Source organism: Carcharodon carcharias, chromosome X, assembly GCF_017639515.1.
Source record: "Carcharodon carcharias isolate sCarCar2 chromosome X, sCarCar2.pri, whole genome shotgun sequence".
In the NCBI taxonomy this organism is placed as follows: Eukaryota; Metazoa; Chordata; class Chondrichthyes; order Lamniformes; family Lamnidae; genus Carcharodon; species Carcharodon carcharias.
In genome coordinates, this window is record NC_054507.1 from 13290247 (window position 1) to 13315564 (window position 25318).

Consider the following 25318-nt stretch of genomic DNA (forward strand, 5'->3'; position numbering starts at 1 on the left):
GTGTCTAACCCCGTGCTGTACCTGTCCTGAAAGTGTTTGATAGGGACAGTGTAGAGGGAGCTTTATTCTGTATCTAATCCCATGCGGTACCTGCCCTGGGAGTGTTTGATGGGGACTGTGTAGAGGGAGCTTTACTCTGTATCTAACCCTGTGCTGTACCTACCCTGGGAGTGTTTGATGGGGACAGTGTAGAGGGAGCTTTACTCTGTATCTAACTCCGTGCTGTACCGGCCCTGGGAGTGTTTGATGTGGACAGTGTAGAGGGAGCTTTACTCTGTATCTAACACCGTGCTGTACCCGTCCTGGGAGTGTTTGATGGCGATAATGTAGGGGCGGCTTTACTCTGTGTCTAACTCCGTGCTGTACGTGTCCTGGGAAAGTTTGGTGTGGACAGTCTAGAGGGAGCTTTACTCTGTATCTAACTCCGTGCTGTACCTGTCCTGGGAGTGTTTGATGGGGACGGTGTAGAGGGAGCTTTACTCTGTATGTAACCCTGTGCTGTACCTAGCCTGGGAGTGTTTGATGGGGACAGTGTAGAGGAAGCTTTTCTCTGTATCTTGCCCCGTGCTGTACCTGCCCTGGGAGTGTTTGATGGGGACAGTGTAGAGGAAGCTTTTCTCTCTATCTTACCCCGTGCTGTACCTGCCCTGGGAGTGTTTGATGGGGACAGTGTAGAGGGAGCCTTGCTCTATATCCAAGCCCGTGTTGTATGTTTAATGGGAGTATTTGATGGGGCAGTGTAGAGGGAGCTTTTCTCAGTATCTAACCTCGTGATGTACCTGTCCTGGGAGTGTTTGATGGGGACAATATAGAGGGAGCTTTACTCTGTATCTAACCCCGTGCTGTACCTGTCCTGGGAGTGTTTGATGGGGACAGTATAGAGGGAGCTTTACTCTGTATCTAACACCGTGCTGTACCCGTCCTGGGAGTGTTTGATGGCGATAATGTAGGGGCGGCTTTACTCTGTGTCTAACTCCGTGCTGTACCTGTCCTGGGAAAGTTTGATGGGGACAGTGTAGAGGGAGCTTTTCTCTGTATCTTACCCTGTGCTGGACCTGCCCTGGGAGTGTTTGATGGGGACAGTGTAGAGGGAGCCTTGCTCTACATCCAACCCTGTGTTGTATGTTTACTGGGAGTGTTTGATGGGGACAGTGTAGAGGGAGCCTTGCTCTACATCCAACCCCGTGTTGTATGTTTACTGGGTGTGTTTGATGGGGACAGTGTAGAGGGAGCTTTTCTCTGTATCTAACCCCGAGCTGTACCCGTGCTTGGAGTGTTTGATGGCGAGAACGTAGAGGCGGCTTTACTCTGTGTCTAACTCCGTGCTGTACCTGTCCTGGGAGTGTTTGATGGGGACAGTGTAGAGGGAGCTTTACTCTGTATCTAACCCCGTGCTGTACCTGTCCTGGGAGTGTTTGATGGCGACAATGTAGAGGCGGCTTTACTCTGTGTCTAACCCCGTGCTGTACCTGTCCTGGGAGTGTTTGATGGGGATAGTGGAGAGGGAGCTTTACTCTGTATCTAAACCCGTGCTGTACCTGCCCTGGGAGTGTTTGATGGGGACAGTGTAGGGGGAGATTTACTCTGTATCTAACCCCTTTCTGTATCTGTCCTGGGAGTGATGATGGGGATCGTATAGAGGATGCTTTACTCTGTATCTAACCCCGTGCTGTACCTGCCCTGGGATTGTTTGATGGGGACGGTGTAGAGGGAGCATAACTCTGTACCTAACCCCATGCTGTACCTGTTCTGTGAGTGTTTGATGGGGACAGGGTATAGGGAGCTTTATTCTATGTCTAATCCCGTGCTGTACCTGTCCTGGGAGTGGTTGATGGGGTTAGTGTACTGGGAGCTTTCCTCTGTATCTAATCCTGTGCTGTACCTGCCCTGGGAGTGTTTGATGGGGACAGTGTAGAGGGAGCTTTTCTCTGTATCTTGCCCCGTGCTGTACCTGCCCTGAGAGTTTTTGATGGGGACAGTGTAGAGGGAGCTTTACTCTGTATCTAACCCCGTGATGTACCTAGCCTGGGAGTGTTTGATGGGGACAGTGTAGAGGAAGCTTTTCTCTGTATCTTGCCCCGTGCTGTACCTGCCCTGAGAGTTTTTGATGGGGACAGTGTAGAGGGAGCTTTTCTCTGTACCTAACCCCGTGCTGTATCTGCCCTGGGAGTGTTTGATGGGGACAGTGTAGGGGGAGCTTTTCTCTGTATCTTACCCCGTGCTGCACCTGCCCTGGGAGTGTTTGATGGGGACAGTGTAGAGGGTGCTTTTCTCTCTATCTTACCCCGTGCTGTACCTGCCCTGGGAATTTTTGATGGGGACAGTGTAGAGGGAGCCTTGCTCTATATCCAAGCCCGTGTTGTATGTTTACTGGGAGTATTTGATGGGGCAGTGTAGAGGGAGCTTTTCTCAGTATCTAACCTCGTGATGTACCTGTCCTGGGAGTGTTTGATGGCGACAGTGTAGAGGGAGCTTTACTCTGTATCTAACCCTGTGCTGTACCTGTCTGGGAGTGTTTGATGGGGACAGTGTAGAGGGAGCTATACTCTGTATCTAATCCCGTGCTGTACCTGTCCTGGGAGTGTTTGATGGGGACAGTGTAGAGGGAGCTATACTCTGTATCTAATCCCGTGCTGTACCTGCCCTGGGAGTGTTTGATGGGGACAGTGTAGAGGGAGCTTTACTCTGTGTGTAACCCTGTGCTGTACCTGTCCTGGGAGTGTTTGATGGGGACAGTGTAGAGGGAGCTTTACTCTGTATCTAACCGCATCCTGTACCTGTCCTGGGAGTGTTTGATGGGGATGGTGTAGAGGGAGCTTTTCTCTGTATCTAACCCCTTGCTGTACCTGCCCTGGGAGTTTTTGATAGGGACAGTGTAGAGGGAGCTTTACTCTGTAGCTAACCCCATGCTGTACCTGCCCTGGGAGTGTTTGATGGGGACAGTGTAGAGGGAGGTTTACTCTGTATCTAACCCCGTGCTGCACCCATCCTGGGAGTGTTTGATGGCGACAATGTAGAGGCCGCTTTACTCTGTGTTTAACTCCATGATGTTCCTGTCCTGTGAGTGTTTGATGGGGATCGTGTAGAGGAAGCTTTGCTCTGTATCTAACCCCGTGCTGTACCTGCCCTGGGAGTGTTTGATGGGGATGGTGTAGAGGAAGCATAACTCTGTATCTAAACCCGTGCTGTACCTGTCCTGGGGGTGTTTGATGGGGACAGTGTAGAGGGAGCTTTACTCTGTATCTAACCCCGTGCTGTACCTGTCCTGGGAGTGTTTGATGGGGACAGTGCAGAGGGAGCTATACTCTGTATCTAACCCCGTGCTGCACTTGCCCTGGGAGTGTTTGATGGGGACAGTGTAGAGGGAGCTTTACTCTGTATCTAACCCCGTGCTGTACCTGTCCTGGGAGAGTTTGATGGGGACAGGGTAGAGGGAGCTTTTCTCTCTATCTTACCCCGTGCTGTACCTGCCCTGGGAGTGTTTGATGGGGACAGTGTAGAGGGAGCTTTTCTCTCTATCTTACCCCGTGCTGTACCTGCCCTGGGAATGTTTGATGGGGACAGTGTAGAGGGAGCCTTGCTCTATATCCAACCCCGTGTTGTATGTTTACTGGGAGTGTTTGATGGGGCAGTGTAGAGGGAGCTTTTCTTTGTATCCAACACCGTGATGTACCTGTCCTGGGAGTGTTTGATGGCGATAGTGTAGAGGGAGCTTTACTCTGTATCTAACTCCGTGCTGTCCCTGTCCTGGGAGTGTTTGATGGGGACAGTGTAGAGGGAGATTTACTCTGTATCTAACCCTGTGCTTTACCTGCCCTGGGAGCGTTTGATGGGGACAGTGTAGAGGGAGCTTTTCTCTGTATCTTACCCTGTGCTGGACCTGTCCTGGGAGTGTTTAATGGGGACAGTGTAGAGGGAGCTTTACTCTGTATCTAACCCCGTGCTGTACCTGTCCTGGGAGTGTTTGATGGGGACAGTGTAGAGGGAGCTTTACTCTATATCTAACCCCGTGCTGTACCTGCCCTGGGAGTGTTTGATGGGGACAGTGTAGAGGGAGCTTTTCTCTGTATCTTGCCCCGTGCTGCACCTGCCCTGGGAGTGTTTGATGGGGACAGTGTAGAGGGAGCTTTTCTCTCTATCTTACCCCGTGCTGTACCTGCCCTGGGAATGTTTGATGGGGACAGTGTAGAGGGAGCCTTGCTCTACATCCAACCCCGTGTTGTATGTTTACTGGGCGTATTTGATGGGGCAGTGTAGAGGGAGCTTTTCTCTGTATCTAACCCCGAGCTGTACCCGTGCTTGGAGTGTTTGATGGCGAGAACGTAGAGGCGGCTTTACTCTGTGTCTAACTCCGTGCTGTACCTGTCCTGGGAGTGTTTGATGGGGACAGTGTAGAGGGAGCTTTACTCTGTATCTAACCCTGTGCTGTACCTGTCCTGGGAGTGTTTGATGGGGACAGTGTAGAGGGAGCTTTACTCTGTATCTAAACCCGTGCTGTACCTGTCCAGGGAGTGTTTGATGGGGACAGTGTAGGGGGAGATTTACTCTGTATCTAACCCCTTTCTGTACCTGTCCTGGGAGTGATGATGGGGATCGTGTAGAGGATGCTTTACTCTGTATCTAACCCCTTTCTGTATCTGTCCTGGGAGTGTTTGATGGGGACAGTGTAGAGGGAGTTTTACTCTGTACCTAACCCTGTGCTGTCCCTGTCCTGGGAGTGTTTGATGGGGACAGTGTAGAGGGAGATTTACTCTGTATGTAACCCCGTGCTGTACCTGTCCTGGGAGTGTTTGATGGGGACAGTGTAGAGGGAGATTTACTCTGTATCTAACCCCGTGCTGTACCTGTCCTGGGAGTGTTTGATGGGGACAGTGTAGAGGGAGCTTTACTCTGTATCTAACCCCGTGCTGTACCTGCCCTGGGAGTGTTTGATGGGGACAGTGTAGAGGGAGCTTTACTCTGTATCTAACCCCGTGCTGTACCTGTCCTGGGAGTGTTTGCTGGGGACAGTGTAGAGGGAGATTTACTCTGTATCTAACCCCGTGCTGTACCTGTCCTGGGAGTGTTTGCTGGGGACAGTGTAGAGGGAGATTTACTCTGTATCTAACCCCGTGCTGTACCTGTCCTGGGAGTGTTTGCTGGGGACAGTGTAGAGGGAGATTTACTCTGTATCTAACCCCGTGCTGTACCTGCCCTGGGAGTGTTTGATGGGGACAGTGTAGAGGGAGATTTACTCTGTATCTAACCCCGTGCTGTACCTGTCCTGGGAGTGTTTGATGGGGACAGTGTAGAGCAGGCTTTACTCTTTATCTAACCCTTCGCTTAGAAATCCAACCCAAGGTAATGTTTGTGAATGTGAAAGGTCATGGCACAAGGTGTGACCTCATTTTCAGGCTAGTTCAGGCCTATTGGAGCTTTGAGTCATTCGAACAGTTCAGTTATTCTGCTCCGCACACCATTAATCTGTACCAGTTAAGTGTATGCAAATACCCTTACAGATTATTCAGAATGAGTTTTAACACCCTTGACTGGAGCGGGACGTGGAACAGCGATGAATATAGAAGCTGCTGAAGGCAAAGTGAGTTGCCAAGTAGAAAACCAAACAACTGTGGATGCTCGAAATCTGAAATGCAAATAGAAAATCTCAGCAGGGTAGGCAGCACCTGTGGGGAGAGAAACAGAGTTAATGTTTCAGGCTGTGACCTTTCACCAGAACTGGGAGAAGTTTGAGGTGTAATAATGTTTCAGCATGTACAAGAGGAGAGGGTGAGAAAAGGGGTGATTGGGTGGAAGGCAGGAGGGACTCAATGACAAAGCATTTCATCCTGAAAAGCCAAAGGGAGTGGTCACGGGACAAGAGCTGTGTCTAGAGGAGGTGTGAATGGCAGGGTAGCGGCCGTCTGAAAGCAAAGTTAAGGGGTTAGTGAAAGAAACAAGAGCAAAGAAACAAACGAGCAAAAGATACACAAAAGATAATGGGGCAGAGGTTGTTAAGCTTGATGTATGGTGGCTAATTTTGCTGATGACACAAAGATATGTAGGAGAGTAAGTTGTGAAGAGGACATAAGGAGTCTGCAAAGGGATATAGGCAGGTTAAGTGAGTGGGCAAAAATTTGGCAGAGGATGTTTAATGTAGAAAAATATGAACGTGTCCAATTTGGCAGGAAGTATAGAAAAGCGGCATATTATCTAAATGGAGAGAGAGGTACAGAGGGATCTGGGTGTCCTGGTACATGGATCAGGAAATCTTAGTATTCAGGTACAACAAGTGATTAGGAAGGTAAATGGGATGATGTTGTTTATTGCAAGGGGAATGGAATATAAAAATAGGGATGTTTTGCTACTGATGTACAGGGTGTTGGTGAGACCACATCTGGAATACTGTGTGCAGTATTGGTCTCCTTATTTAAAAAAAAGTATAAATTAGAAGTGGTTCAGAGAAGGTTCACTCGACTGATTCCTGGGATGCGTCGGGGGTGGGTGGGGGTATCTTACAAGGCAAGTTTGGGCAGGCTGGGCCTGTATCCACTGGGGTGAAAAGAATGAGAGGTGATCTTATTGAAAGATATAAGATCCTGAGGCAATTTGACAGAGTAGATGCTGAGAGGATGTTTCCCCTTGTGGGAGAGACTAGAACTAGGGGACACAGTTTAAAAATTAAGTGTCTCCATTTAAGATGGAGATGAGAAGATTTTTTTTCTCTCAGAGGGTTGTGAATCTTTGGAACTCTCTTCCCCAGAGAGGGCTGGTGGCTGGGTCAATGAATATTTTTAAGGCAGAGGTAGATAGATTCTTGACTGACAAGGGAGTCAAAGGTTATCAGGGGTCGGTGGAATGTGGAATTAAGGTAATTATCAGATCAGCCATGATCTTATTGAATGGCGGAGCAGGCTCAAGGGGCCGAATGGCCTACTCCTGTTCCTAATTCATATTTTATATGTATGGATGCTCATAATGTTGAGTCCTTTTGTTCTTCTTCCCACCCTCCCTGCTTTCATTTGCTCCAAACTTATTGCGCAACTAACTTTTCCCAGTTCTGATGAAAGGTCAGAGGCCTGAAACGTTAACTCTGTTCCTCTCTCCATTCAGACCTGTTGTTGCCACCATTTTCTGTTTTTATCTCCTCTTGACCCCTCTTTTGTTTCATTACTTGTCCCATTACCAGCTCTGTTTACCTTAGATCCATCATCCCTTTTGTTATTTAATCTCTCCTGTGCTCCACCTGACCACAGAGTTTCCATCTTGTCCTTCCCCTCCCCACTTTCGCTGACTCCAGACTTGTTTAAGATCAGTTAGATCTCTAACTTTCTTCAGTTCTGATGAAGGGTCATCGACTTCAAACGTTAACTCTGTTTCTCTCTCCACAGGAGTTGTCAGTACTTGTTGCTCCTTGATTCGTCTATTCACATCTTGCTTCCCAATCTCACCAATAGTTTCATTCAGCTCTGTTCTTACTCTGTCCAATTATTTTTCAACAAGCCCAATCCACATTGAACCTGACAAAACAAAGCAAACTCTCGAAAGCTGAAAGGGGATGTGATTATCTCCGCCACAAACTCCATTCCCTAGCTACCAACTCCATTTCTCTCCCTGGCAACAGTCTCAGACTAAACCAGTCCGCTCGCAACCTTGGTGTCAAATTTGACCCAGAGATGAGCTTCCGAACATGTATTTTCACTATCACCAAAACTGCCTATTTTCACCTTTTTTTATTCATTCACAGGATGTGGGCATCGCTGGCTAGGCCAGCATTTATTTCCCATCCCTAGTTGCCCTTGAGAAGGTGGTGGTGAGCTGCCTTCTTGAACCGCTGCAGTCCATGTGGTGTAGGTACACCCACAGTGCTGTTAGGGAGGGAGTTCCAGGATTTTGACCCAGCGACAGTGAAGGAACGGCGATATATTTCCAAGTCAGGATGGTGAGTGACTTGGAGGTGATGGTGTTCCCATGCATCTGCTGCTCTTGTCCTTCTAGATGGTAGTGATTGTGGGTTTGGAAGGTGTTGTCTAAGGAGCCTCGGCGAGTTTCGGCAGTGCATCTTGTAGATGGTACACACACTGCTGCTACTGTGTGTCGGTGGTGGAGGGAGTGAATGTTTGTGGATGGGGTGCCAATCAAGAAGGGCTGCTTTGTCCTGGACGGTGTCAAGCTTCTCGAGTGTTGTGGGTGCTGCACTCATCCAGACAAGTGGGGAATATTCCATTACACTCCTGACTTGTTTCTTGTAGTTGGCGGACTGGTTTTAGGGAGTCAGGAGGTGAGTTACTCACTGCAGGATTCCCAGCCTCTGACCTGCTCTTGTAGCCACAGTATTTATATGGCTAGTCCAGTTCAGCTTCTGGTCAATGGTAACCCCCAGGATGTTGATGGTGGGGGATTCAGTGATGGTAATGCCATTGAATGTCAAGGGGCGATGGTTAGATTCTCTCTTATTGGAGATGGTCATTGCCTGGCACTTGTGTGGCAAGAACGTTATTTGCCACTTGTCAGCCTAAGTCGGAATATTGTCTAGGTCTTGCTGCATAACATCACCTGATTTCACTTCTGTCTCAGCTCATCCGCTGCTGAAACCCTCAACCATGCCTTCGTTACCTCCAGACTCGACTATTCTAACACAATCCTGGCTGCTCTCCCACATTCTACCCTTCATAAATTTGAGGTCATCCAAAACTCTGCTGCCTGTGTCCTAACTCACACCAAGTCTCGTTCCCCAATCACCCCTGTGCTCACTGACCTACACTGGCTCCCGGTGAAGCAACATCTTGATTTTAAAATTCTTATCCTTGTTTTCAAATCCCTCCATGGCCTCACCCCCTCCCTATCTCTGTAACCTCCTCCAAACCCACACCCCTCCGAGATCTCTGCGCTCCTCCAACTCCGCCCTCTTGAGCATCCCCGATTCTAATCGGTCCACCATTGGCGGCCGTGCCTTCAGCTGCCTGGACCCCAAGCTCTGGAATTCCCTCTCTATCCCTCTCCACCTCTCTACCTCACTCTCCTCCTTTAAGACCCTCCTTAAAACCGACCTCTTTGACCAAGCGTTTGGTCACTTGACCTAATATCGCCCTCTGTGTCATATTTTTGTTTTATAATGCTCGTGAAGCACCTTGGGATGTTTCATCATGTTAAAGGTAGTCTACAAATAGAAGTTGTGATATGTACCAAATTTGGGCTGCCACAAAACTTCAATGAAAAGCAGCAAATGAAAGTAGAAATTATTTGAATTAAGTGTAAGTAGAGATGAAGAGCAGTAACAGTTGTCATGGCAGCAAGTGACCAATCGAGCTGAAAACTGGAACTCTGTTAAAGGGCTATGGGGTGCCATCTTGTGGAAGGAAGCATCATTTCCATTCTTCAAGTCTACTTTTGCTGTGCTAACAGATCTCCTGTTGAGAGGTAAATTGTTGGTCATTTTAGGCACCTTTAAATATAAAGGAAATCACTCAGCCTCAGTCTTAAGATCTTTCAGGTCGGATACAGCATGGGTCAGGTAGAAAGTGAACGAAAGTCTAACAAGTGCCTCAAAGTGTCTCAAACACAACTGAAAGCGCAGCAACTGTTGCTAAGCGGCAAACATGGCAACCGTTTTCCCCAGTGTAAGGTCTCATAAACATGATTAATAGCCTCAGGTGCTGTTTTATATAGAATGACAAACGGTGGGATTTCTTGCGCCTGCCCGTCACTGGGATCTTCCGGTCCCACCACAAGTCAATGGACGTCTGGCTGGGGCACCGCTTCATCCCGGCCATTGTATTTACTGCACAGAAACAGGCCATTCGGCCCATCTGGTCTATGCCAGTGTTTATGCTCCATACAAGCCTCAACCTATCCTACGTGAACTCGCCCTATCAGCATTTCCTTCTATTCCTTTCCTCTCATGTGCTTATCTAGCCTCCCCTTGAATACATCAACGCTATTCACCTCAGCCTCAACTGCTCCCTGCGGTAGCAAGTTCCACGTTCCAACCACCCCCTGGGTAAAGAGATTTCTCCTGAATTCCTTTTTGGATTTATTACTGACTGTCTTAGTTTTGGGACTCCTGCACAAGTGAAAAGTTCGCTATTGTTAATGGTTGATTATGTTGTTAAAGACACACAGATGATGAGCATTGTTTAATTAAGGACTGAGAGCACATATAAAGAGAGTCCTACTTGGCCTAAATAGCCAAGTGGTTATGGTACTGGGTTTGTAACCCCAAGATCAGGAGTTCAAATCTTTCAATGGCAAACTATGAAACAATGTAACTTCATCTGAAACAGATGGAAATGGGTTTGTACTCAAAAGAGTTATAAAGAGAGTCCTACTTGGCCTAAATAGCCAAGTGGTTATGGTACTGGGTTTGTAATCCTAAGATCAAGAGTTCAAATCTCACACTGGTACAATATGAAATAATGTAACTTCATCTGAAAAAAAAACAGATGGAAACGTGTTTGTACTCAAAAGAGTTACACAGCATCTGTTACATCATCAAAATATCAATCAAGAGTCCAAATCTCATAATGGCAAACTATAAAACAATGTAACTTCATCTGAATAGGAACAGATAGAAACGTGTTTGTACTCGAAAGAGTTATAAAGAGAGTCAGACCTGCATTAGGGGCTGTGCCTGATTTATCCAAATTTTGTTAATTTAGTTTAATTGTTTTAACTCGAAAAGAGTTATAGAGTCAACTCACAAGAGTTATTAAAACTCATAAGAGTTATAAAGAGAGTCAATGACCTTTTTGTGGTCTTGTGGAGTCCGTGGACCATGTCTGTGTTAATTGTTGTAGGCTGCACTCCCTTTTCAGTTATCTAAAAAGCCTTTTATTAATGTTTTGTTTGCACTTCAGCCCCACGCTCCTGATCTATGGACACCCGGTGCGGAAGGGGGTCGGGAAGGAGGAGGACCTCCTCGTGAACCTGCTCCTGGGCCTGGCCAAGTTGGCCATTAACAGGTCCAGGCAGCAGGCGATCGAGGGGGGAGTCCCACCCGACTGTGTGCCCCTCTTGCTGGGTGTCCCTGGAGAGGGAGCATGCGGTGTCTGCCGGCACCATCGAGGCCTTCTATGCCCAGTGGACACTGCAGGGACTCGGGTGTTTTATTGACCCTCTTAACCACATTTTGGTTTGATGTTTGTAAGTTTTCTTTAAACTTTGTCTTAGGTTTTGCAGTGACCCTAACTTAGGGGCTGTGTTTAGCTTATCCCTCATTTTTGTTAATTTAGTTTATTAAGTTGACTCCAAAAGAGCTATAAAGAGAGTCAGCCCCTTACTTTGTTAATTAGTTTATTTTTGTTCTACTGGTTTACTCAAAAGAATATAAAGAGAGTCAGCTGCGACATTGGGTTTGTACCTAGGAGGCAGAGATCTGTAAGGCTGCACCCTGTGAATAAACCTACTATTAAGGAAATGATCTGTATCTTGTTTTGTACTTTACCATCTGGCTTGGACTGATTTAGCATCTATGCCCACCCGACTGAACCTCTTCATAATTTAAAGGCCTCCCAGTCTTTTTCTAGAGAATAAAAGTTCCAGCCTGTTCTGTCTTTCCTGATAGGCATAGCCTTTCAGTTTTGAGATCATTCTTGTAAATCTCGTCTTGCACTTTCTCCAGTTATTCTGTATCCCTTTTTGTAATGCAGAGACCAAACTGTGCGCTGGTCTCTAAATGTGGTCTAATCAAGGTTCTATATAAGTTTCACATAACTACTCTGCTTTTGAATTCTGTTCCTCTAGAAATGAGTCTCAGTGCCTGGTTTGCACTTTTTATGGCTTTGCAAAGGAAGTTAGACACCAGAAGAATTTTGTCTTTCTTTGATGTGGGATCATTAATGGGCACCTCAACAGATATGTGGAGCTTTGGTTTAACCTCTAAAGCACAACTGGTACCGCCAGCAATGCAGCATGCCTTCAGCACTGCACTGGTGTGTCCAGGTTAGGGAGAGTTTCAGGATTGAGGCTTGGACCCACAACCTCCTGAACTCAGAGGCAAGAGTGCAACCAGGACCTCCTTCAACCAAAATGAGGACTTGAGTTCTGAGGTAAAAATAAAGATCTGTTGAAAACGTTCATGACTAATGTTTCCGCCTCCTAGTGGAAGGAAATGGTAAAACAGCCCCACTGCCCGGTCTAACAAATAAACGGGCTGGGATTTTCTGGTCCCGCCAATGGCGGGCATTGTCGTGGACGGAACGGGAAAATTTGGAGAGTAGCCAAAAGGCAACTGACTTTTGGCTGCTCTCCAAATTTTCCCCTCCTGCCCACGACTATACCTGCTGCTGGTAGGACAGGAAAATTCCACCCATGGTTTCCAATTGAGTGGGATATGTTGTGATTTGCCTTTAAGGCATATCAGCATGACATCACTACAAGGGAAATGGGTCATGTGATCCCTTCTTAGTTTCACTGTTGCTTTGAGCAGAGCATACACGCACAGCTCTGATGTCTTCAACTGTTCTCATGCACCTAGTCCGAATAAATGATCCCACAATGTGTGTATCCAATCCCTTATGAGTGATTGGTGACTTGTGTCTTGTACAGTGAATAAGCCCAAAGTATTATATCATTATAATAACACAACAGGGTGATGAACATAATTTGCTCTGGTAATGAATGAATGGCCAAGCAGCCAAGTCTAGTTTTCCATGTCACTCCGCTAATTCCAGAATATGGTTGTTTCAGTTTGTTCTTTGCCTTGTGGAGATGGTAAGTTCCTGCTTCAGCCATGTCCTCTGTCACAAACAATGGGCCAGATATTGCTGGAAACGTAATGACCTATTAACAGCACTCACCATTATTCATTCATCGAAAAAAAAAAGCCAATGTAATGCAATCTGTGCAGTGAGGTTACAAAATACAATTAACATTCCCCTCCGTGAGATGCACCATTTCCGGCTATCGGTTCAGGCAATGCCCACACTCCAGGAACGAATTTTTTAAAAAAACAAGGCTAACAAAAGTTCTGTGATGCATCTGTAGATGACTGATTGTAAGTCAACCTTGTGTATGATTAGTGAGGTATCTTTGGAATAGCACATGGAATGTCCGACCTTCAAAAAGACATGGGAGTACTGAACAGGGAACATGGACGTGGATGATAATGGGACTTGGGGCCCTGAGCAATGACGATGAACTAATAGGCGTCAATTTATGGCCATTGGAGAACAGGTTCAAACGAGAGATAATCCAGGATTTTGAAGTGGTGAGAGGCCTGGTTAATGTGGAGGGAAGCAGGTTATTAATCTTAGAATGTGAGCACAGAACCAAAGAATGCAAATCTCAATTTAAGACGTTTAAAGTTAAGCCAGTAATTCAAAAAATCTATTTCCCAAGAGGCAGTGAAAGAGCCTCAAGTGCAATCAGTTAATGTGTTATTAACGCTCATTAGAAGGGAGGTGGATAAAGAACTAGTTTGCAGCAGGAATGAGCATTATAAATAGATACAGTGATGATCAGGTGCAACTTGACTCATAAAAGAGTTCCTGGACTGTTGTGGCCATGGAAATATCACTCCAAGGAAGACAACATGAAGAGTGAAGAGTATAGGATGAAGGCTAGAAAGGCATTCAGGGCTTTAATTTGACTTAACTTTGTGGCCAACGAGATTCAATTGGGCAAGGCAGGACCAATCATAGAGTAGATTGTACATGCTCTGTGAAAGAAATGGTCCCAGGAAGCCACGTGTCAGCTTTGGCTCAGTGGGTAGCACTCTAACCTCAGAATCAAAAGGCTGTGGGTTCAAGCCCCACTCCAAAGACTTGAACACAGCCCTCTCAATTTATGTTCCCAGGGGTGCACTGCTCTGTTGAAATCCTAACTGAGACACTGCCTGCTCTCTCAGGTGGATATAGAAGATCTCATGGCACTATTTTGAAGAAGAGCAGGCGAGTTCTCCCTAGTGTCCTGAGCCAATATTTACCCCTCAACCAACATCATAAAAGCAGATTATCTGGTCATTATTGCATTTCTGTTTGTGGGTGCTTGCTATGCACAAAGTAGCTGCTACATTACAACAGTGACTACACTCAAAACGTTAACTGTGCTCATCTCCGTAGACGCTGCCAGACCTGCTGAGTTTTTCCAGCTATTTTTACTTTTGTCTTCAAAAGTACTTCATTGACTGGGAAGTGCTTTGAAATGTCCTGAGGTTGTGACAGGCGCTACATAAATGCAAGCCTTCCTCTGTCCTTTCTACTTTCATGAAATCCTTCCCTATTTGCTTGATCCCTCCTTGAGGTACATTATGAAGGTTGACTTCATTGCTGTGAGTCAAAAGTGCTGTCCACAGCCCTGTCAATCAGGATACCACTGGACAATATGGGGAATACTGCACAAAACTCGATTGCTCACTGTAAACTGCTGTTGATAAGAGGAGGGTAAACTGAGTACAAAGTGCCCAGGTATCTCCATTTGTAAGAGTTGGCATCCTGAAGCAACTCAGACAAACACACTTCCCCTTTAATTACATAATGACAGGCAAATCAGCATTAACAAAGTGACTAACACTGCAACTGGCACTTTGGAAAAGTGCATGGTTAACTCTGAACATCAGATAGACTTCTTGATGCAACAAAGGGTTTGTTAATAGATAGAATGGCCTTGTGCCTATCAGAGGCCTCATTAGCTGAGCTGGCCATCAGGTTGGAGTGGGGAGGGGGGGCAGGGGGGGGGTGGTCAGTGGTGGGGGGTGGGGGTGAGGGGGCAACGGAGGGGGCGGGGGAACCTTGTCGAGTTGCTATCACAAATTCGGCAGCTGGAACTTAAAGAGAAGCCTTGCCATCTGGCCCTTTCAAAATGAAGAATAATGAAGAAGAATTGCGTCTAACTTTAAACGCTTTATTTCTCCACCCCCCCTCCCTGACACCACCACTATTTCTGTCATATCCATTTAACTGTTTTTGTTAGAACAGTCTGTGCGGTGTTGGAAGCACTGGGAAGAGCAGCTGCACAAACCAGTCTGAGCTGATATCGGGTATGGGAAGCGAACTGACACACACACAGCTGAAGAGAGGAGATTGGTACAGTATGCCCATTGATGTTAATTCAGCTTCCTCCCACCACTGAATTAGAAATGTTTCCTGAGCTTAGCGGGAGGCTGGGGGTGGATGTTTATTGTTTTTAAGTGTCGAGCTTCGATCTGGCAGTCTACAAAACGGCAGCGAATCAGATCGAGGTTGCTATGCTCGAACACGAGGGCTGATTCAGAGTGGCACACAACAGCATAGCACATTGAAGCCCTGGTACGCTGCAGAGGGTTAGAAAGTGGGTTGCCACCCGTGATCTTCTGCACTCTGAGCTCCTGAGCCAGGGGCATGGGCTGAGGGTGGGCCAGGCACCTCCCAGCATGGTGGGAGAGAAAACTCAGAGCAACGTTCACTCTTGTGCGCTGCCTGGCACGGTACCATAGCAACACTGGCAGAGGCCTAAGGCCTAGCAACAGGTTGCAGGTGGAGAGAACAGAAAAGGGGGATACAAATCTATTTTACAGAGATTTTACCAATTATGCGCTAGTCCAGTTTTTTCACATTTCTACGTTAATTTATCTAGGCCCTTTCAGACATGAAACAGCTGCCAACTATATGAATGAAAAAACTGCGAAGGGAGTGGAACTTCAACATGAGTATCTCTTTAAAGAGGGACCTCACCATTGGGCACACTTGAAAGGGGAGTTTTACCATCCTTTTAAGGATGTGGTCTATCATAGAGATCATTTCTTTTACAAGATGAAGTTTATTTACTTTGGTTAATATTGAAAATATCAAAACTGGCATTAATAGGTTTTTGTTAGGCAATGGTATTTATGGTTATGAAACCAAGGCCAGTAGATGGACATAAGATGAAGATTAGTCATGATCTCATTGAATGGCTGAACAGGCCAGAGGGGCTGAATGGCCTCTTTCTGTTCTTACCCTCTTGTCCCTATTCCCATAGATTCTAGGGCAATGATGCTTGCTTGAAAGTCAGACACGAGGTTTATTGTACACGACTGTCAGCCCAACTTATCATCCCTTTGAGCCCAACTTCTCACGGTGAGTGCAAAATAGGCCTCTCTCTCTCTCTGCTAAGTTTTTTTTAAATTTGAAGAATGAATTGCCAATGAGGTAATTTGGCACAGTGACTGGCAGTAAAGAGGCACATGAATTAACTTCAACAGAGTGGCACTTCAGGACATTCAAGAGGGCATTGGATGATTATTTAAATAGAGACAATGTGCAGGGTTACGGGGAAAAGGCAGGAGATTGGCACTAGGTTAAAATGCTCAGAGAGCCAGTGCAGCCTCGATGGGCTGAATGGCCTCCTTCTACACTGTAACAATTCTGTGACTTGCTCACTCCGGGTCTTTCAGTGGCCATATTCTTTCCTCATGCTGTCACTCACAATAATTCTTCAAGCCCGGTCCCCAGATGTTGTTATCGACTACCACTCTTTAACTAAGATACATCACAATGAAAGAAAGCAGCAGGAAAAGGCAGGTATAATTCAACAAGTGTGAACTGTTCATCTTAATTCTTTCCTATTCATTTTCAATGGTAATGTTCTTCAAAAAAAGATCTGTAGGAGATACCTGCTTAAAAGATGATAGTGGGGCCTTACTAAAAGGAACACCTTTCTTTCTTAAAGTGATACTGCAACTCCCCTTAAAGGGATAGCGCTGGTGGCACTCCCTCTTAAAGGTGAGACTCTGTCTTTCAAAGGATTAATAATGGTAAGACTTTCCTAAAAAGAGTGCTGTTCGAGAGGTTCTGGTAGAATTACTGATGGGGCGATTCCATCCTCAACGATGATCAATGATTCTTAAAACTCTTAAACTCTTAAAAGGGTTTTGAAGGCAAGTTTCTCTTTAAAAATTCACTGATGATGCGGCTCTGTCTTAAAAGAAAAAGAAATATCTTTATATGTAATTGCCTTTTCACAGCCACAAGATGTCCCAAAGCGCTTCACACTCAATGAGTTACTTTTGAATTGTAGTCTCTGTTGTTGCTGGCAGTCAACTTGTGCACAGCAAGATCTCACAAATGGCCACTGAGATAAACCCAATCCTATAGCTCAGCTTACAGGCTTCTCTAGGCCCTCCGGACTAGACCATCAATAACTAAAACGCGACCCCACCACCCTGCCCCTCCCACCACCCCAGGAATTGGTGGACACAACCATTAGTGAATTGTGCAAACCTAATGTGCCTCACAGGCAGAAACTGTATATGTCATAGAATCTTACAGCAGATAGGGAGGCCAATCAGCCCACATGCCTGTGCTAGCTCCAATTTGTCCCACTGCCCTGCTCTTTCCCCATGACCTTGCAAATCGTTCTTTCTCATGTAGGTATCCAACTCCCTTTTGCAAGTTATTATTGAACCTGCTTCCAATGCCCTTCCAGGCAGCGTATTCCAGAACATCATAACTCGCTTCGTAACGAAAAAATCTAATTTCTCCCCTTGGAGTTTTTGCTAATGATCTCAAATATGCAATCTCTGGTGAGTGACGCTCCTGCAAGCGGAAACAGTTTCTCCCTATCTATTCCATCAAAATCCCTCCAACTTACTTAAATCTTGTAATCTACTCTGTTTGATCCAAATGCTATTTACTTGCTTCACATTTAATCACTTCCAAGAATCTGACCTTTTCTACCTTGCACCATCCCCAAGGGAAAAGAACAGTGACTTAATCCATTGCAGTCCCTCTGAAGCTCAGTTTACAAAGACCTCCATAAAACACTTTAAATACTATCACTATCTTACATTCCACTCTCCCTCTCTATCTGATACAGAGCCTCAGTCTTCTTCTCAGTATAGCTTCCATTAAAAATTGCACTTCCCCCAGAGAAACCGAGTCCCATTCACCCACCACTCTCGTGCTCTCTGGCCCTACACTGGCTCCCAGTCCAGGATTGTCAGCCTTGTGTTTAAATCTTTCCATCGCCTCACTCCCCCCTCGCTATCTCTGCAGCCCTCCAGGATCTCTGTGCTCCTCCAATTCTGGTCTCTCGCACATCCCCAATTGTAATTGCTCTGCCATTGGCCGTGCCTTTAGCTGGCTAGACTCTAAGCAGGGGAATTCCCTCCCTACATCTCCGCCTCTCTACCTCACTTTAATCCTTCAAGACGCTTCTTAAAACCTACCATCTCGATCGAGCTTTCGACCACCTGCCCTGATGCTGCCGGGTGTCGAACTTGGCTTGATTTGCATTCCTATGAAATACCTAGGGGCATTTTTAACTACATTAAAGGTGCTATATAAATGCAAGTTGATGTTGTTGAATAGAAGACACAGGTGCAACCTCAGGTTTCAGCTGATGTCAGGACACTGTTCCGATTATCACTTTCATAATTTACGACACAGCCTGAGCCCTTGACTGTGTAGCAGTCTGGTAACCCCGCCCTGAATGTCAACTATTATTGTGATGTATTGTGAACAGCTAAACCGATGATAGCAGAGGCTTTGTCGAAGTGTGAAGTTATCCACTTTGGTAGAAAAAACAGAGAGGCAGAGTATTATTTAAATGGTGATAGATCAGGAAATGTTGGTGTACAAAGGGACTTGGGTAGCCTTGTACACACCAATCACTGAAAGCAAGCATGTAGATGCAGCAACAGTTAAGAAGGCAAATGGTATGTTGGCCTTCATTGCGAGAGGATGTGAGTACAGGAACAAGGATGTCTTACTACAGCTGTACAAGGCCTTGGTGAGACCACACCTGGAGTAGTGTGTGCAGTTTTGGTCCCCTTACCTAAGAAAGGATATACTTGCCATAGAGGGAGTGCAGTGAAGGTTCACCAGACTGATTCCTGGGATGGCAGGATTGTCGTATGAGGAGAGATTGGGCCGACTAGGCCTGTATTCACTGGAGTTTAGAAGAATGAGAGGAGATCTCATTGAAATGTATAAAATTCTGACAGACTGGATCCAGGGATGATGTTTCCTCTGGCTGGGGGTGCAGACTAGAACAAGGAGTCACAATCTCAGGATACGTGGTAGGCCATTTAGGACTGAGATGAGGAGAAACTTCTTCACTCAGAGAGTGATGAACCTGTGGAATTCTCTACCACAGAGGCTGTGGAGGCCAAATCACTGAATATATTTAAGGAAATAGATTTCTGGACTCTAAAGGCGTCAGGGGGTATGGGGAGTGAGCGGGAGTACGGTGCTGAGATAGAGGATCAGCCATGATCATATTGAATGGCGGAGCAGGCTCGAAGGGCTGAATGGCCTACTCCTGCTCCTATGTTTCTATGTTTCAATGTCGTGGAAAGTGTTCCCAATCATGGTGGAAAAAAGTCTCCAAGAGTGGTGGCAAGAATATCAACATGAAGACTCTATGTCAAAAGGTTAATCCGACAAGTAGAAGATAATATATAAAATATAGTAAAAAATCTGTTCACACTTCCTGTGAATGTTCCCCATTACTACAATAGAAGCTGCCTATGTAAATAAGTCACATTGTAATTGTACCCTCCCACCAGTGGAGGTGCTAAAAGCATGGCTTACAGCATGATGAGTTCACTTCCATTGCTATAGTAAATGGGACATGGGAATTTATAAAGGAACTCGAAAATTAAGGACTGGATGACTGCCATTTTAAAACAGTGGCTAAATTACACCACACACCATGGGGCATTTATCCACTCCCCACCTCCCCCACCACCCTTTTAACTCACTTTGCCTAAAGAGTACACTTGGTCTTAACTGTGCAACATCATAGGAGACTGACCAGCCTTAATACACCAGAGGGATCTTTGTGTGGACAATGTGTAAGATTACACGTGTAAGTCCTATTGCAGCAGTTCAAACCGTTTTAGAAAATTCCAGCAGCCTAAAAATAATGACTTACTATTCCGGGCTGGGGCAGCATTAGTAGCTAAAGTTGGCTTGTGCCAACCTGAGTGAGGGAAGACAATAATAAGCCAGGGTTCCCACTCCTGCTCATTATCCAGTGTTCTCTGCTAGCAACCGTGTGTGTGCAACTTAGGAGGGAACTAGTTTAGATTTGGCTTTGCTGAGCAAATAGACTCACACACGCTCTCCAGGCTGACGTAAAGAATGGGCACGTGGGTGAGGTAGTGGCATGTTGCCAGCAGCATGCCCTGGCACAAACCACCAGCCACAGAAGTGGAGGAGTCAGTAGAATAATGGATGGAAAACATCAATATCCTCCAAGAGGTTGAGATGCACCATGAACTGTGACACTGAGGGCCGGATTTTGCCGCCCCCTGTGTCAGGTAGCTGAAAATGGAAGTGGGGGGGGAACCTGTAAATACAAATTTCCCACCAGATTCCCATCGGCTGCTATTTTGACTGGCACAGGAAACATGGCAGGTCACGACCCAATGCTCACTCGGAGTGACATTAGGTTCAGCCGTTTAAATGCTTGCCTCAATTTTGAATTTCCCAAGTGCGAAATCTTCAGTGAGACGTGAGGCTTCCTGAAGGCTGTGTGAAACATATCAGGTCAGTTAGTTTGTGAACCTTGGAGGAAGCCTGTTGTGGGGTTGGGAAACTTTTGACAGGTAAGTATGCAGGTAAGTATAAAAGGTGTTGCCAACTTCAAATGCCATAATTAGATGCGGCATGGTAAGTCTGCTTTTAATGCAGTAATTTAACATAGGGCCCTGTCCTTAAAAGGTAAGTGGCCATTAATTTGATCAGCATTGTGTAAGTGTTCAGATGCATTAGGGTACTTTTTTCCAAAGGGTAAAGTGCTCTTCTGCATTCAAGAATATTGAGAATCAGATATTAACGTGTCATCTGGACCCTATGCTTTGGTTTTTACATTAATTTAAAGTTCAAATGTCTTTTGAGCCTTTTAAATAGTTGAACAGATACCTGACCTTTGTTGACCCTTTGAAAAAAATGAACAGATGGCCCATCTGTTCAGGAAACTTCAAAGGTTCCATTGTATCAAGCTCTAAAGTGTTTGTATATACAGTTGTGCAATAGAATCTAATTATGAATGCTTGGCTGAGCTCCACATGCCACAAATGGACTTAGCTCAGCAGGAGTTGATTATACAGTTGTAAAGTGGATTGTGAGCTTTGTTTGACATTTTATGAGCAGTTTATTGGTTAAACGTGTCTTGAAGAAGTTTATCAATGGCTATTTGTTTATTTTGACACATTTATGAGCACTTAAAAAGAGTGGGGTTTTTTAAGGGGAACTTGAATGGTTGTGTATTTATTTGACAGTTTTATGAGGATCAATGTTTTTCAAGTGCAGTTTGAATGGATGATTGTTTATTTAGTTCATGAGCATTTCAAAGACCTCCCAGGGTTATTATAGGGCTCATGAGTTCTGTTCATAGAGGATACTTCGTGAGTGGGTGTGGAGGATGCATAGGAGGCATGGGGGATATGAGGGGGCATGGAGGATGCATGCAGGGCCTATGGAGGGGACATGAGGGGAAGAAGGGGCCATGAGGGTATAAAGGATGCATTGGGGACATGGAGGGAGCATGGGGGCATGTGTGGGGTGTGGGGGGTGGGGGGCTGAGGGATGAGGGTGAGTGAGGGCTATGGGGCCACAGAACTAGGCCAATGTCCCAATGAACATGCCGGCCTCGGCAACTGCCCGCCTCTGTTCCCACCCCAGGCCTGCTTCGGGAGGCAGCAGCCCCGAATCCAGCCTGTCCCTGACTCTCCTGGGAGTGAAAAACATTCAGAACTCAGGAGCGCAATGTCGGGAAATGACCCGACTCACAATTCCTGAACCTCTCATGAATATCTGGCCCTGAGTCTCTAAACATCAGCATAAGGCCAAGATAAAAATGCCACTCTTCATTCAATTGCTGCAATTTAATTTTAGTTGAATATAATCAGTGACATGTTAGCCTGCGTACATTTTCATAGTCAAAGGGTGCAGGAAGTTTCGCTTATATAGCACATTAGCTCAGAAATGCCCCAAAAGTGCTTCACATACAATGAATCAATTTGAACAATGCTCATTGTTATGTAGACAAACACAGCTGCTATTTTGTGTACAGAATGATCTCCCACCCACAGTGATGAAATATTAATCTATTCTTGGTGGTGTTAGTTAAGGGAGGAGGGTTGGCCAAGATGTCTCCTTACTCTATTTCGAATAGTTGCTTGGTAACACAGGACTCAAGTATTGCTGAAAACTGACTGTATTCAACTAGCTCTTGCAAAATTCAGAGCATAATGTCTAATGTTAGATGTGATTCCATGATTGGACAACACTTACGGAACAATCCTGAGTGTGCTAAGAATTACACTGACAACCAATTTAAGATTATCAGTTGGGTTCACAATATGGCTCACTTACACGTGCTAGAAGTTACATATATTCATAGGGACTTGTCCTCTGCAGGAAAACAGAACATGTCCAGTCATTGCACATTTTTTGAATTAAACAAAAGCCTGCGGTACTATAGTTCCCTGGTGCATTCTGCATGACAATGTCTCAACCAAAGTTGACTTGTCAACCAATCAGCATTCTTTTCTCATGCAGCATAAATTGTTGCTCCCTTTGAAATTTGGCATTCTTCCAAGATGAAAAGCTTCAACAGTATGTCTCTTTTTTTATCAGCAATACTTCTTCGAATAGTAGCATTGGGTCTTTGACCACCGCCTGAATGAGCAGACTGGGCCTCTGTTTATTGTCTCATTCAAACGATGGTAGCCATGACAATGCAGCACCACTGTGTTAGCCTCGAATAGGTGTTCATGTCTTAAAGCAGGCTTAAACCCACAACAGCCTGAGCTCAGAGCAACAGGTATTACTAATTGAGCCTAGCTGACACAATAAAAATCTAGACGGCTTTTTACAAGAAAAATATTTATTAGAATAAGTGCCGAGGCACTTGAGGCTTCAAGTGCAATTTCACATTAACACAGGAGTTTAGTACAGAATAAAATATTTACCTTTATTACTTCTTAGGTCCTAAGACCGCCTCTGATCTCCCAAGCAAGTTCAATGTGGCTGCCAAGGTTTGCAAGTCTTGAAGAAATATGTCTAGAACTTTCCACAGGATCCTGGTTTATAATGAAAAGATAAAGAGATGTAGGGGGTGGGGGAGGGAGAGGGGAGAGAGAGGGAGAGAGAGAGAGAGAGAGACTGAGGGGAGGAGACAGAACCAAAAGTCCATGGACAGATCCAGTTGTTTGTTTTTGCTTGACAGGGGTGGGGGAACATGGGAAGGGGACAATCTTGAAATATGGCTGCCTTGGCAGGAAGGGGATGGAATTGGGAACCAGGGAATGGTGAACAACCTGGTCTTAAAGCCAAGCCGGGAAACACACAGACTCGCGATCCCAAATTGGAGGTCAAAGATGGGATGACAAAGGTCCCTGGGAGCAGAATGGCTTCCTCCAAAGCCAACTGTCTGACCTCAAAGTGACTATGGGGAGGTCATGACCCCCGCAACCCCAAATGGCTCTACCACCGAACAGATATATAACTCAGCTACTGAACCTGGGGCAACCATTTTGATGTGATCTCAGGCTACAGCACTGCTGTAATGTTACCAAGGCCATTGGGTGAAGTGTGCTACATTTATGATTATGTTGTAAAGATAACCCAGAAAGTAAAAAAGGGAACCCATCAAATAAAAACCACCACTGCCTTTTCCTTTCTCTTTTGTTTTCTCTTCAAGGCACCCATCCACATCTTCTGCTCCAAACACCTCAGGTTTTGTAAGAAAAAAAATGAACGTGCATGTATATAGCATCTTTCATGCTATCACGACCTGCTAAAGCATTTCACAGCCTGTAAAGTGCTTTTGAAGTGTGTGGTCTCTGTTTAGGGTTCCCAACTCTCCAGGCTTGGCCTGGAGTCTCCAGGAATTGAAGATTCTGTGTGCAACCCTGGAGAAAAATCATCAGGACATTAAAAAAGATTTAAAAACAAAAAAACTGCGGATGCTGGAAATCCAAAACAAAAACAGAATTACCTGGAAAAACTCAGCAGGTCTGGCAGCATCGGCGGAGAAGATGCTGCCAGACCTGCTGAGTTTTTCCATTAAAAAAGATTGTTTCTTGTCATTTTCTTTGAACATTTCTCGTTACCAGATCTGAAAATATTGAAAATCGGGGGATAAAAGGCTGTTTGGCTGACAGTCCAGCATCCTCCAATTGGGTAATGAATCTTTTTGCTTTCCAATTGGTGGAAGAGGGCAGTGAGTCACAAGGATGGATGTGTTGGCCGACTAATGGCTGGAGTGTGGAGCAAGACATGGGATGGAACCTCCAGGAATACTTTTAATCACAGTTGGCAACCCTAGTTATTGTAGAATGGTGGGGGAGATAGGGGAGCAATTGGAAACGTTTGAGGCTCAGTTCTGAGTCAAACAGGGCATCCAGTTGATACTTTATGTCTGCGCTTCAGGGGGGAATGAAGGGAGCAGGATGCAGGGTTATAAGAAAGGTTCTGCTCTTAACAATACTTAACAGTCCTGGCTAATCAACCACTGCACGTCAACCAGGCAATCCTACACCAACAAAAATAACCTGTCTTTATATAGCGCCTTTAATATAGTAAAACACCCCAAGATGCTTCACAGGAGCCTTATCAAACACAAAGGACGTATTAAGATAGGTGACCAAAATCTTGGTCAAAGAGATAGATTTTAAGGAGCGTCTCAAAGGAGGACAGAGAGGAGGGAGAGGTGGAGACGTTTATAGAGGGAATTCTAGAGTTTTGGGCCTAGGCAGCTGAAGGCACGGCTGCCAATGATGGAGATCACAGGTGTGCAAGAGGCTGGAATTGGAGGAGCGCAGAGATCTTAAAGGGTTGTAGAATTCCAGGAGGTTACAGAGATAGGGTAGGGAGAGGTTATATTTATATTTATGGGATTAGAGGGAGAAAGCTCAGTTACGTACTGCCAGTATACATATGAGAACTGATTCCATGCTCCTGGATAAAGTCACAGAGGGTCAACATAGACTAGAGAAACAGGAGGTGGGGGAAGGCTGTGGGCCACACCAGGGGGTGACCAGATAGGCCGGGGAAAAGAGATTTCCGGAAATATTCTGGCTGTGCTTGGACAAATAGGAACGGAGCCATGAGAAGCTCGTCTATTCAGAATGGGGTGCTTACGCCATCTTTAAAATGGTGACAGGAAACACTATTTTTTTCTGTATATGCCTGCTGTCCATGTAGCCATCACACGACTCACACGCTAGTCCAATCCCTCCATGGCGGGACCCAAAAATCCCGGCCACAGTCTCAGCCGAAAAATAAAAACATTTGCATTTCCCCACAGCCGCATATGGATAGGCCCAAACCTGCACACATTTACAACGCACATTTAAAACTCTCGCCCACACAAACATGTGCAGACAGGATTTAACAGGCATGTGTGTCCCGAGGTCTTTCAGCCCTGGGTT

General features: G+C 45.7%; 1 protein-coding gene across 5 annotated transcripts in view; it reads right to left on the reverse strand.

Annotated features, from left to right (window-relative positions):
• The window catches only part of LOC121273298 (rho guanine nucleotide exchange factor 25-like), a 525914-nt gene that overhangs the window by 483642 nt on the left and 16954 nt on the right, over window positions 1-25318 (reverse strand). The window lies entirely within an intron of this gene.